At 37.1% G+C, this 15,584-nt stretch overlaps 1 protein-coding gene across 15 annotated transcripts in view; it reads right to left on the reverse strand.

Annotated features, from left to right (window-relative positions):
* Window positions 1-1,579: 1,579 nt before the first annotated feature.
* Window positions 1,580-15,584, reverse strand: part of LOC106878537 (uncharacterized) — a 62,753-nt gene continuing 48,748 nt past the window's right edge. For 8 of the 15 annotated variants that reach the window (XM_052971601.2, XM_089359644.1, XM_089359648.1 and 5 more), the window contains one exon: window positions 1,580-3,372. The gene's annotated coding sequence lies outside the window, so the exon portion shown is untranslated. Of the gene's footprint in view, window positions 3,373-11,355; window positions 11,461-15,584 lie in introns of all 15 variants that reach the window. The other 7 variants (XM_089359643.1, XM_089359645.1, XM_089359646.1 and 4 more) reach the window with 1 other exon arrangement.

The following is a 15,584-nucleotide window of genomic DNA, read 5'->3' on the forward strand; positions in this document are numbered from 1 at the left end:
ATGTATCTTCCTCTTAAAGACAGTTGCTTGTGATTTGAGATGTGGTGTTGTAGCTTCAATTTTTTTTTTTTTGTAAATATTTTCAGTTTCTCATTTTTGTATTAGATGGTAAACTAGCAGTGTTATTGTGGATGACTTATACAAAAATAGCAAGATGAAAATAGTTACAGAAGTGGCTGAAACTATAATACCACAACTTGCAACAAGTGTACCTCATGTTTTCCCTTGGAGTGAATATCTATGAGGTCAGTCAACTTGGAAGAAATAGGGAAAGAAAAACATATTGAATAACATAATTCTCCAAAATACACAATGTCTGAAAAAAAAATGAGGATGGTCAGAAGTGGGATGCCATTAATTAAAGGTCTGTTTCATCAGAGTGCTATGAAACTAAACAATAGCAATTACAAACCAAAGAGAAGGTCTCAACATGGTTACTTAATGTGCATGAAAAGGCAGAAAAATCTCCCTCAAATCACACCCAGCCAGCTTTAAAAAGAGAGACCCTTACACATTTGAAATTATGTGATTACTTAAACACCTCTGATCAAAGGTCTGCTTAGTCAGGACTGCCTTGAAGCTAAATGATAAAAAAGTTTTACCTATTGCATAGTACATGACACAGCATATTTTGAAAACTACATAACACTGTATAACAAAATTTTAATTTCTTTTTCTTTGGTCAATAGGTGTTATTTTCTATATGCTTCAATCTAGAAATCAAAGGAAATGCCTGCTATTCTCTTCAAACTTTGCTTTTGTGACTGACCTATTTTCCATTACATTTCAGACAGATTCAGCACGGAGTTGTTGAAGCAGAAATATCATTATAGCAAATATTCTGCTCAATACCACAGATTTATTTGTCAGTTGCTTAACATTAAGCACTTGAGTATGTCCCCTAGTGGCTGACAACATGTTCGTCTCTGGTTATGAGTAAGAGTAGTAGAGGAACATCATAGCCACGTGTTGAGAGGGATTCTTTGGATATGAATAAATGTAACAAAAGCAAAATTTGAAGAAAATATTAGCCATTTTTCAGACTTTCTAGGGGTAAGCAAATAGGAAATAATAGTTGTTACCAAAGGACAAAAATTGTGTTAGACAGTGTAATCTGATAATGTAGATGTTTGTGCCAGTATGGTAAATAATGTATGTATGCATGTATGTATGCATATATATATGTGTGTATGTATGTGTATATATATATATATATATATATATATATATATATATATATATATATATATATACATATCTAGCTTGTTGGTTAATTGCAACTCTAGCAATTTGTTAATCACTGTTCTTCTATACCAAGTGAGACTAAATTTATCTTAGCATGTGGTTACCAGTGGATGCTTGCTACTGATGACATTCAAAGAAGTAGAAATATGTATTTAGCAAGTCCACCACCACTGCCAGACACTTTTCGCCTGCTACTGATATATTTCTGTGGTTTTTAACACTATATGCCTTTACAAGATGCTTTCTCAAGATGACTACAGCAATTTCCATGCTTTACTCATCTTTGACAATTTGCGAGCAGAAAATTACAATGAAATAATGTGAAATGAAAACATTTTGTTTTTAATTTCAGTTTAATAAACTATACCAGAATTGGAGAACATTTGTCAAAGATCAAGCAGCTAAGGTAACATTGTATAAAGAAAGGATATCACAAAATGCATAAGAAAAATGATATGTAGTAGATAGAGGAATAGTTATGATAAAGTCTGTTTATATAATTAGTAATCTAAATGTGTTGTTTTTTTACCATAATTAAGATGAAAATATTATTGATATTTTGCCTATTTTGGAATTTTTGCATAGATCTTATGAAGGCATGAAAATTATGAACTGGGTATCCATACACACAAATGCATGCATGCACCAAAGTGATTAGTGTAAATTAAGACAGACATTAACATGCCATCATTTGTATTCTTTCTTAGCTAATATTTTACAGCCTGTTACAATGTTTTCTAGTTGGTAATTACATAAGTGGTATTTATTCCTTGAAGTGGAAAAAATAAATACCTTTATTCACTGAATTAGTATTTGAGGCTTGATCTGGAGCAGCTGCCAACAAACTTCCTATTTTACTCTTTAAATCTTCATGATGGGTCTTGAATTTCTCACTCTCGGTATCTCTGAGGAACTTTCCACATAACTGCATTTTTCTCTATTGCTTCCTTTATTGTAAATTCAAATTCAACGCAAACAAGTTCTAGTTCTTTTGCAATAGGTTCAAGTAGTTCCTTATTTTTTGCAAGATATGGTTTAACTGACTTTTGCTCTCCATTTACAATCAGAAATACTTTAAAAGTTATCTCCCTTTAACCTTGCATCTCCATATATAAATGACTGGCATTTGCTTCCAGATGAAACAATCCAAGCATGGTTACGATTTTTGTTGTTGTTCTGTCTAATAATGATCTATTCAGCTATGCCAAACATTCAAAGTCATACTATAATTCAAGAATGGAGCAGTACACCACTGGCCTTTTTGAAGTTGACCCACAACCTGCACAGATTAGTCTCTTGATGTTTCACTATTATTTTGCTGATGGTCTTCAGTGTCTTTTGAATGTTTCTTGCATTCCTTATAGCAGCAGTCTTCTAACAGCAATCTGATATGCATAAAATGCTTGTATGTTTTCACAGCAAAAATGCCTCTTAGTAACTTCCATAACAGAGGAAGCTGACTGAGCAATAATTTTTCTACTTCATTTGGATGATTTCTGATTTGACCATAAAAGGATTTCAGATGTTTTATTCAAAGTCTTTGGATCCTATTTGGTCTTGGGGTTCTCCAATTTGGTAGTGTCTTTTACTGCTTCAGGAAATTGTCCCTAGTTATAGAGAATGGTATTTACTTCTTTGCATTGCTCAGTTCCATCTTAACTATTTTGATCTATTCTGCATTATCATTACATGTAATCAGACACCTCCCCATTCCTGTCCAAAATACTATGATAGTTTTTCTTGTTGTTGTTATTATTATTATTATTGGTAGAATCAAAAAAGCATTGGCTTTTAAGGTTTTGATTTCAAATCCTGTCAAGATCTACTTTGCCTTCAATCTCCGGGATTGATAAAATAATGTAAAAGTCACACTTCTTTCAAAACATTTGGCATTATGTTTTAACTATTGATTATTATTATTATTAAAATTAAAAGGTGTATTGTGAGTCCAGCATAAAACATAATTTCGTATTTAAAAATTAAATGAAGACAAATGAAATAAAATACACTTCACAATGTATTATGTAAATGTAAATTTAGAATAAAGAAAGGAGATGCATCTTCTTATGGCACAGATGGGTATCACTGAAGTGGCTTTTTTCTCTTCCTATGTCAGCAATTCAACAGCTGAAAAAATAAAATCAACAATATATATGAATGTATGTGCGCACACATGTGTGTTTGTGTGTGTGTGTATGTGTGTGTGATTTTTTTTTTTTTTTTGTTCCACAGGTATTAATTTTTATCTGATGAAAGTGTTTGTGTGCATGACCATCACAGTTTTTTTTTTTTGCAAGACTGGAGAGTTTGAAATGTTAGTCTTCAATAGTTACAAATCAACAGCTGCAAGAAATCCACAGGCAAAGAAAGGAGCCCAAGGAGCTACCATTTTCCAAAAGAAAGGATTGAGAATAGTGATTTCTGAGGGGTCTTGGAGGAGGTGGAATTGAACAGATGAGAGAGAGACAAATGAATCAGGAACGTTGCAGTGGAGGTGCAACAAAACCAGTTAGCTCCAAGAAACAGAAGCCATTGATGAGGTTGTAGAATGGGCAGAAAGATGAAATAGCATGTGTGAATTAGAAACTGGAGTGCATTGATGAGTGACTCTGTGCCAGTCAATTAAGTGGTGTTTCTTTAAATAAGATTTATGGTGGATACATATGCAGCAGCACAAAAGTAGGAACAGTACTCCACTGTGGGCCTCACCTGACCTTTATAGAAGATCAGTAGTAGTTTCTGATCCTGAAGTGGAAGGTCAGTCTTTGTGATGCATCTTTTGGTAAGCTAAGGATGTTTTTTTTTCTTATTTTTTACTTGTTTCAGTCATGGATTGTGGCCATGCTGGGGCACTACTTTGGAGGGTTTAGTTGAGAAAATTGACTCTAGGACTTATTTCATCAGTCTCTTGTGTTGTACCTAAGTTATTGGGGTGTAAACAACGGAAGACCAGTTGTCAGGCAGTGGTGTAGGACAAACACAAATACACATACACACATATATATATATAAGGAGAGAGAGAGAGAGAGAGACACACACACACAGATATATATATATATATCAGTGGCAAAGGGTGACTAGGAAACTAGGGCATGTAGTCCACCCCCCACCTCCCTGAGGTTGGTGGGGGAATTCCGAGTGTTCCACCCTCCCCTGTTTTCCATGAAAAGTGTAGTATTATATATGCTTTGAGATATGAGGAGTCTGAAAATGAAAATAGTTTCCCCCTACAATGCACCATTTTGAAATAGTTTGTAAGGCACGAGAAACGTACAGATAACTTTGAAAATCACCCTCCAATGATTTCGTCCAATAGGGGTTAATCAAGCCGTCAACTTTGAGAAAAAGTCAAAATTCTTTTTGAAGTTTGGAAGAAAATTCGACATTCACGAACTCTTGACGCTGACTGACAGAGTACTAAATTAAGTGAATGTGTATATCAATGTACAACTCTTGTCAGTGATGCAGCTTTTCTATCTTTACTGACATTGAATTATCCCCTAGACCTTTCTTGAAGCTTTTCCTTTTCATCAAAAAATCACAAAATGTGTGACAATTAAGATTTCATCTAAAGGTCTGTAGTCTCACCAAATATAACAGCAACAGCTGTTTTTTTTTTTTTTATCATTGGCTTAATTACACTTTCACTTGTAACAGCTATACAATTAAATGCATGCTGCAGCATGTCAAATGGAGTCTTGAGACAGAGGGGCGATGAGACTTTCCAGAGATCAGCAATGGCATGCTACAGCACTTAATGCTGAATCAGTAAAGTAACATTTTAATGATTAGACAGCAACAGACTACGAACAAATTTGTTCTTCACCAATCCTGGAGCTGTTTTCAGATATGGTCCATCCTATTCTTATAAAAATTTTTGTCCAAATTGATGTGCTAAACTGAAATTGTCATTTCTGAAAAGCTTTAAAATTTCCAAATGAAACTAATGGCATGTGCTGCTCAAGTGATAAGGTAAGATTGCCAGCACTACCAGCTCCTCCTCAACTTCTTATAGATCTTCTGGAAGGCACTTTCATCCAGTCAAAGGATTTTCTGAACAAAATCAGGCAATACAACTCTGCATTTCAAATGACATTGTTTACTGTATCTAAGAACATCGTTGAACATGGATTTATGCTGACATTCAATGTTCAAGGGCAAGTCTATCACCTCATTGGTCCCCTGTTACCCACAAATGAACAACTACACTTCCTCCAAATTTACTTCGTGAGTGATGTAGGACAACAAACCTGAAGGAGGTATCAGTACTTCAGACTATGGGCCATGTTAGACGTAGCGCCAATTACCACAAAGGACAGTATATCCACCGATAGCTTTTCAGTGCATTCAAACATCACATATCCCCCACCCCCAATTTCCCATGACAGGTTAGGGCCTGGAATACAATAAATGGATGCATGACATGTCGCTTAGTTGAATTAGCCCATCATTTACTCCACAAATGTTTTGTTGTCAATGTTGCACTTTCCTGTATCACCTGTTTCAACACAACTGTAATATATATATACAAACTATGCCATTTTAATCCTGAGCAACAGTGGGTATCTCTGCTAGTGTGTATATATATATATATATATATATATATGACAGGCTTCTACATAGTTTCCATCTACTAAAGTCATTCACAAAGCATCAGTTGGTCTAGGGCTACAATAGAAGATACCTTCCCAAGGACCCATGCAGTGGGACTGAACCCAGAACCATGCAGTTTCGAAACATGCTTCTTAACCACACAGCCAGTAAAGACTGAGTCTAGCATTTGTGGTAACCTTGCTGGTTTTGTGTGCTGTTCATGTTTGTTGTTGTTGGTGGGTGTGTATGTGTCTCAATGCTGATGATAGAGACAATATTGGCACAACACTACAGGAGAATGGTTTCAGCGGTCTCTGTTTATAGAGTCCGTGCAGGTCTGGTATGAGGTTTAGGTTTGTAGTTGATATATGAACATTAGAAGGCTGCGAGCTGGCAGAAACGTTAGCATGCCAGGTGAAATGCTTAGCTGTATTTCGTCTGTCTTTACATTCTGAGTTCAAATTCCGCCAAGGTCGACTTTGCCTTTCATCCTTTCGGGATCGATAAGTTAAGTACCAGTTGCATACTGGGGTTGATCTGATCGACTGCCCCGCCACAAAACATTTCAGGCCCTGTGCATAGAGTAGAAAAGGACATATGAATGTTAGGAGGGGCCAAAGCGGAATGAAGAGTGGTATCATCTGCAGAGGAGTGGGTGTTGTTTGAGGTGATGGCAAACAGGTTGTTGATGTAAAAGTATGTAAGAAACAAAACTGAAGCACAAGGTAATGCTGAAATTGAGTATGCATGCATTAGAGGAAGTATCATTAGAACATGCAGTGATGGTATCATCTGACAGTAAGCCACTGATCAAAGAGATAAACGATAGCTGAAGCTCATTCATAGACAGTTTTACCAGGAGATTCATATGGCTGATATGGCCAAAAACTTGTTTATGTGAGCAAAACAATAGTGTTTGCACCAAATTTCTCAAAGGTGAGGGTACACAGCTCAGAGTAACTGTCCAACTAATATGGCTTTATGAAAGGCATAATGATGGTTATTAAGTAGAGAGAGAGGTTGTAGTAGGTTGATGGAGATATTGGAAGTGAATGTGGTTTGGAAGAATCCTTTCTTGCGAATGAAGGACACAGCATGTTGAGAGAGAGAGGGGAGAGAGAGAGAGAGAGAGAGGGAGAGAGAGATAGAGAGAGAGTGAGAACTTGAAGGGTTTGGCGATAATAAAGTCTAGTTCTGGCATCAGCCTTCACTAATACACTCTAGTGAAAAATATACATTTATATATATATATATATATATATATATATATATATATAATATAAAGTTAGATAAGGCCATGTCATGGGATTACCCTGGGTCTTATATCCATAAAGCACTTATTTTTACAGCATACCATCAGATCCCAAAACCTTTTGGCTTAAGGCCAATCTGGAATATGGAAGAGGAAAGGACCTCGCTACTCAATGTCAACAATAGGGGATTGTCTCCCTTTGGCTATCGATTGCAAGAGACCCTGTTTTTTGTGGGTTCCAGTAGGCCACCAGGAATTTCCTGAAATGCAAACATGGTCCAAAGACCTCTGTTCTGGAGTTAAGGATGTTCCTGGGTCAAGGGGGTCCTTTAGAATCCTTGCCCATTCCGCTAAGCATAGTGTACACTGCTTGGTCTCGTTTATGTAGAGGCCTGGATTTTCTAGGATTCCCCATGCTACTGTGTATGGAATCCTGTTATCTTTCAGCTGTCATACATTGCTGGCTAGTGACATAACGTATCTCCTTTCCGGTATCCTAAAGGATACACATACATATGCATCTATGTTCTGCAATGCATAGTTTACAATGCTTGGACTTGTTTATGTGGGGAACTGGATTTTCTAGGATTCACCATCCTACTGCGTATGGGATCCTGTTGTCTTTCAGCTGCCATACATGGCTGACTAGTGATGTAATGTTTCACCTTTCCGGTATCCTGAAGGATATACACACACACACATAAAATGGGTTTCTGTACAGTTTCATTCTACCAAGTTCCACTCACAAGGAATTTGCCAAGTAGGAGATATAGTAGTAAGGTGTTGTGTATTGAAATTGATGCCAGAATCATGTGACTGTAAAGCAAACTTCTAAGCCATATAGTCATGCTTGTGCTACAATGCGAGAGTAGTTATGCCTATGTCGGGTAGAATTGTAACTTATCGAGGGCCAGATCAGCAACTGTTCAGAGTTGAAGCTGAAACGATTTTCTGACCCAAAGCAGAAAACCTTGGAATATGTTCTTAATTATCTTAAAGATTGTGGTCACTATGGAAGATTGATACAATTGTGAGAGTTAATTCAGAGGACGAGTAGAAGTTCTCAATGATCGATGGACAGTATTGTAAGGCCAGAAGATGATTAGAGGACACAGATCAGAGGTCAGTTTGGCACTGGGGTAGCAAATGGAAATTGTTACTATGTTGTTTAGTCTTCTGCCCAACCCATGCCAGCATTGAAAAGCAGATATAAAAACAATGATGAAAATGGTGATATTGTCCAATTTGTTTTGTTTTATTTAAAAGCTTTTTTTTCTCTTAAATGTTAGAAGGGTATGATTTGAGGGAAACTTGGAATCTATTTATATGTCAAGAGACCACATACAGGTTTTTGTTATTAGTTTGAGACTGAGCTCATTATCATCATCATTGTTGTCGGCATCGTCATCATCATCATCATCATCATCATTATCATCATTGTTTAATATCTACTTTTCCATGTTTGCATGACTCAGACACAATTTTGTTGAGGCAGACTTTTTGCAACAGGATGTCTTTTCTGTTGCTAACCCTCACCTTTTTCCAATTAAGGTAATATTTCCCCATGGTCAGATGGGTTTTTTTTTCTTTCGTTTTTTTCTCTTTCGCAGAAAACTAGAAACAAACAACACTGTCTATCAGTGCTGCTTGTTTGCTACCACCACATGATGTCAAGACACACACCCACACAGGGCTTCTCTCAGTTTACACCTACCAAATCCATTCACAAGATTTTGGTCAGACTGAGATTAAAGGCACCATTCAGGGGGATCAAACCTGAGACCACATAGTTGGGAAGCAAGCTTCTTAACCACACAGCTACATTTATGTCAAACAAACAAAGTTGTGAGAAGAGAAACACAATTTAATAGGTGAATCTTCAAACCATCTATATGTTTCATGACAAGCAATCACAGGGAAGCTTGTATAAGTTTCTGAAAGGCAACTTTTCTTCCCTTTTTTTTAATGGCTTTGTCAGAAAAAAACAAAGCACAATGCTCAAGATCATTTTTAGTGCCCGTTAGATTGGTAAGAGGAAGAGAGGATAGTGTCTTTGGACAGATCTGATTGCTCTGCTAGGTACCCAAAGGTCAGTTACTTACTTAAGCCCTCCACTATGGAGCACAGGCTATTGACAACTTGTATCTACTGTTCTTGATTTTAGGTTGTCTTTTCTGCTTCTCTCCATTTGGATCCCCAATTCCTGCAGCTTCCTTTTGAATTTTACTTCACCACAACATATATTTCCTTGAGAGAAGGCCTTCCTCTCACAGATCTTATTGGTTTTGAATTGTAATTAATGCTTCTGTAACTTTGCTTTTTTTAGTTAGGGGTGTTGGCCCTACTCAAACCCATTTTTAACTCTGGGTACAGGAGGTCCATATAAGATCTGGCCTCTGTCCTTTGACTTGTTCAGCATAGGAGGCCCTAGCAGAAGGTTGTGCTCCACTGGCATAGCTCTCAGGGTCATTGATACACACAAGCCACTGCAATACAAGGACTGGACCATGTGGTGGATCCAAAGGCAGCCAGTAGCTGTTTTGTTGAACAGGTGCTGGATTCTCAATTCATCATCATCATTTAACATGCATTATCCATGCTGGAATGAGTTGGATAGTTTGACCAGGGCTAGTAAGTTGAGGGTTAGGGTTAGGGTACCTAGCATAGCAATCAGATCTGTCCAAAGACACTATTCTCTCTTCCTCTTACCAGTCTGATCTGGTATGGTTTCTACAGCTGGATGCCCTTCCGAACACCAACCACTCTGTGAGTGTAATGGGTGTTTTTACATGCCACTGGCATGGGTGCCAGTTGCGTAACACCAGTATCTGCCATGAATACGATTTCACTTGGCTTGATGGGTCTTCTTTTCAAGCACGGCATACTGCTAAAGGTCTCAGTCATTTATCATTGCTTCTGCGAGGCCCAACGCTTGAAAGGTGCTTTGTAAGTGCCACCAGCAGGGGTGCTAGTTACACAACACTAGTATCAGCCACATTGCCTTTGTGAGGCCCAATGCTCAAAAGATTCTTTTTACATGCCACCAGCAATTCTCACTGAAAAATTTACTACACAATTACAAAAGTTTCAAATGAAATAATCTAATACTAAATAGAATCAAGACAAACTGTTTGGCATTTAATATAAAAAAGAAAGATATACTTAAAAGCAGCAGATTTCATGATAGAGCAATACAAGACAAAAATTATTTGGCTTAACATGCAAAAAAGAGGTAAGAAAGAATCCTATATAACTGAAGAGTAATTTGAATTTACCCAGAAATGGCTTCTGCATAAAAAATACTTAATTACATTGAATTAAAAGAATTTAATTAATTAAAATTGCATTCATAGTGAAGAGAAAAGAAACATTAGCGTAATGACCAATTCTGACCAAGAAAGGTAGGAGAGACAATCCCAAAATTGAAATTAAAAGTAGATTGGAGAGTGGAGTTCAGGAAGACATGCAGAGAAGAGTGAGTTGGATCATTGACAAGTACAGTAAGATAACTCTAGAAATGATTCAGTTTTATCAGACCTTCGCGATAAAGAAGTCTTAGTATCATCACCATCATCATCATCATCATTGTCGTTTAATGTCCACTTTCCATGCTGACTTGTGTTGGACAGTTTGACTGAGGACTAGCAAGCCAGAAGGCGGTTCCAGGCTTCAATCTGATCTGGCAAGGTTTCTACAGCTGGATGCCCTTCCTAATGCCAACCACTCCAAGAGTGTAGTAGGTGCTTTTTACATGCCACCAGCATGAGGCCCAGTCAGGCGGTACTGGTATTGACCACACTTGAATGGTGCTTTTTACGTGCCACCAGCACAGGAGCCCTAAAAGGCTAGGAAATATAAAAAATTTGTGTAAATAAACAATAATGAATATGGCAGCTTAAAAGAATAGGGGGTTGTGCAAACAACAGATAGTACACAAGTAAAAGTGAGTCTCTGGTAATTTTCATTGTTTTAATAACAAAAAACAAAACAACCACTCTTACCATTGCCAAAATGAAAATGAAGAAGACATGCGAATTTATAAGCAATCAGAAAGGATAGGAGAAAACGACAAAAGTAAAACCAAGCTGTTTATTTAAAGTACGTCACTTGTAGATTGAAATATAGAGCAGCAGACAACAGAATGTTTGCTGCTCTATAAAAGATGTTAAAGCAAGAGCATAATACACCACATGCAACTGATAGCAGCACAAAAGGATGTTTTTCCCACTAATACCTCCACAAGTGGAAACATAAGTCATACTTACTACCCTCTACTGCTAACATCATTGCTAGTACCGCTATTATCATTCTTGTAGATACAAACTCACATAAAAGATTTGCACGGTGCTCTCCTCCCAACAGTGAAGAAACTAACAAATGAAATTAAAACAAATCAATAGAAGTCAGGTGGCCCATTCATTATTGATGAGTTGAATAGTTTTTGTTTGCAGTAAGGTTGAATGATAAAACCTTTTCTTACATGTAGTAGCTCAATATTTAAAAAAATTCTTTTTGAAACTAGGGTGAGGTACAATTCATTAGATTACCTATTCTGCTACCAATACTTGATTGGTACTTAATGGATAGGTCCCAGAAGGTTTAAAGGTAAACTAGACTCCTAGTGGGATTTGAACTCAAAACATAAAGAGAATACAACTAAATACTGTTTACATTAACAAGCAGTCAGAAATTTGGGTTAGATGGGTATAGAACACTTGATTAAATAAATCTCAGTAATTCACTTTTATTTTATCTTATCTTACAGCTGAGAGTCCTCTAAGTGGTTTACTCATAGCTACACTGCAGCAATTCAGGCAAATAACAACCTAGAACAAAGCTAGAAAAAAATTATTCATATCTAGAAGGCTTTTACCCAACATTACAACTCTGAAAGAGAACCATCCAAACTGCAGAAGATACCACTATGCTTTGCACAGCTACATGCAACCACTGATCTGCAGCTGATTTTTTTATTTTCACTTTTTAGTTTTCTTGCCATAATTTTCTGGAATCTTCTCTGAGAAAGCCACGATGATCCTGTATGAAATACTTCTGCAGAAAAAGCTTCCACATTTTCTGCCTTTGCATCAAATCAACACCTCTAAGTCTGTCCCTTCCATTCTCAACATCACACTCATTTCCACATCAAATGGAAATACAAATCATATTTACTACCCTTTACTGCTAACACCTATGCTAGTACCACTATTATCCTCTGGTTGTTTAAAGCCAACAAAGTCCCTGATAATTTCCCTCAAACAATGCACTCCAGAGTTAGCTGCTACTCTCACCAGATTTTTCTTCTTTTTCTCAACAGGGATATATGATGACTTTTTTAAATATGCTACAGTATGTCTTATTCCTAAGAAGGGCAACCCTCCTAACTCTGTCAACTTTCAACCTATTGTACACTGTTCAAATGTCTCAAAGGGGATAAAGATAACTATTAACAACCTTTTCAAACACCTTGTATCTTTCTCAACCTTAATGATTAACAGTACAGCTTTTGTAAAACTGGATGTACTGGAAACACACTCCTCTAAATTACTCTTCAGAGAGCTCTTAACCCTGAAGTATTTTGTGACAGCAATGTTGTTATCCCTAACATCAACAAAACTTTCAATGAAGTTTGGCATAAGAAACTCCACTCATCTCTCATCCTTTGGATAAATAGCTTTCTTCTCAGATCATAGTATTGCAGTGTGCCTGATGGTGCTCTCTCTGAGTCATACCATCAACTCTGGGTTGCCCCAAATTTCTGTTTTGTTCCCCACCTCTTTCCTCCTATCACCAGTAAACTACATGTTGTCAGTTTCAAACAATGCCCACACATACATAAATAATACCATCCTTCATTCTTCTTGATGCTCTGCATCCAAGCATCACCAACACACAGCTTAGATACCTGATGCCAAATCTGCAATGACTCCCTGATCTTGACAACATCCATTAGTGGGGTCATGCCTATCTAGTTTCTTTTCATAGCAAAAAGACACAATCACTGCACATGTAAGAAAACATTATTGTTCCTCACTCCCCAACACAACTAAACCCTTGCAATTATTTCTCCCAGTATGTCACAGGTAACACCCCTTCCAGTTTGTCATAGGTAATATTCTCAGACAACTTGATTCCCATTCCTGAGGCAATGTATTTTTTTTTTCCACACGACTTAGACAAAGGAAAAATCATTGTGCTCATGATTTTTTCCAGGCCTCCAAGACTGGTGGAAAGCAGATTATCCTCAGATTGGAGACCTGGCTCAGAGTGAACTCTGCTAAAAACACCCAAGAGCTAAGTGGTGATGCTAAGTCTGTAGGCAGAGTAAGATAACTCAACCCAGAATCATAATACTGTTGATGTAGTATTTTTTCTTTTTCATTTTTATCAATGACTCTTTACAGCAGGAGTTCTCAGTCATTTTTTTATCTATGAACTCTATTGATTATTATTTTATTCTGGTGGACCCATTACTGTTCAATATTAAAAGCTAGTTTTGTAGAAACTTCTTTGTTTTCACACATCAACTAATGCAGGTTGAACTATGTAAAATGTTAAAGAAAGAAACCTAGCTGTTTCTTATAATACATACCAATACATACATATAAAGCAAAATTTTTGGGGGAGCCCTTAAAATACTATTGTGGATCCCCAATTTACTATTTTGTTGCATGGACCCCCAGAAATCTTATATGGACTTTCAGGGACCATATTGGCCCCAGTTGAGAACCACTGCTTGACAGGGTCTCCATGGTTGGTGGAAGGGAGGTAGGTAGGATGATACCCTAAGACTTAATTCCTGGCCTGAATGTTTTCCACAGAAGATTGGAAACAAAAGACATCACTTGCATGATGGTGACACTCTTTATGCAAGTCAAAACAAGGAGCACAGTAACTCCCACCACACATACACGTGTGTGCATGCATGCACATGCACATGTGTGTATGTATATATATATATATATATATATATATATATATATATATATATATATATATATATACATGATGGACTTCTTTCAGTTTCTGACTACCAATTCCACTCACAAGGTTATGATCAGCCTGAAACTAAAGTACAAGACATTTTTCCCCAAGATGCTCACAGTGGAACTGAAACCCAAACCATGTGGCTGAGAAGAAAAACTTCTTACCACACAGCCATGCCTGGTTCTCTATGGGGTCCAGAAAAGTCACCCAAGATGCCAAGTGTTGATGTCAACCAAGTGAGAGATTAAGATGTGAACCCATAACTTGGATTATGATATGAACCATATCCACACATCATCTTATACCAACAATAAGTTAATTATTTAGAATGCCTGCATACTTGTCTTACAAGTGAGCATGTTGTATTATGATTACTGCTGTGACTGTTCTGTGTCTGTGAAAACAAAACTCTAGAGAAGACCGTATTTGTTTTTCCATTATCTTTTAAATGATAAATGGTGTTCTGCAATATGAAATCTTTAAATTAGAAAGTCACAACTTGTTACACTCAATAAAATGTCACACTATCATCCAAAAACAGGATAGTTCTTATTGCATCAATTGCAGTACATTTGGCTTAATTCTTTCTTTTATTTGTTTTAGTCACTGGATTGCAGCCATGCAAGGACATTGTCTTTAAAAGGTTTTAGCCAAACAAACTGATCCCAGTACTTACTTTTTTTTACGTCTGGTACTAACTCTATCAGTCTGTTTTGCTGAACCACAAATAAGTTACAGGGCTGTAAACAAACCAACACCAGTTGTGAAGTGGTGTTGGAAAACAAGTGCAAAGATAATGGGATCCCTTGACAACAATTAAAACTTCTTTTGATTAAGGTACCTTTGGCCTGACCAGTAGCTAGCAGATTACCCTAATGTTTGGATAATTACTACTTCCAAGTTCTGTTAGCTATGAAACATATGTAGCCTGGATTTTATCTCCTCGGTTCCCTCATTTTGGATTTCTTTTGGCATACACAGCAACCTTTGCTGCTAACTGTAAGCTATAAAAGAATTTTTTCAGCTTATCGAACTTCAATCTGGGAAAAATTCACAACCTTCTATGTCAATAAACCACTATTGTTTCTGAAAGTTGTTTTTGATACCTTCTATGGACTACTGAAAGCTTACTATCTTCTACACTTTGATCCTTGAATCTTACCATTACATATTATATATATATTTTGTGGCAGATGTTCAGGTGCAATAAAGACTGTAAACAAACAGGAAACAACTTTTATCTCATTCCAGGGTGAAAAACTAGAGGTAGTCGATAGCTTCCGCTATCTGGGCGACCAAGTTAGTAGTGGGGGTGGGTGCGCTGAAAGTGTAGCTGCTAGAATAAGAATAGCCTGGGCAAAGTTTAGAGAGCTCTTACCCCTGCTGGTGACAAAGGGACTCTCACTCAGAGTAAAAGGCAGACTGTATGACGCATGTGTACGAACAGCCATGCTACATGGCAGTGAAACATGGGCTGTAACTGCTGAAGACATACGTAAGCTCGCAA

Source organism: Octopus bimaculoides, chromosome 11 (genome assembly GCF_046866305.1).
Source record: "Octopus bimaculoides isolate indiv1 chromosome 11, ASM4686630v1, whole genome shotgun sequence".
Classification (NCBI taxonomy): domain Eukaryota; kingdom Metazoa; phylum Mollusca; class Cephalopoda; order Octopoda; family Octopodidae; genus Octopus; species Octopus bimaculoides.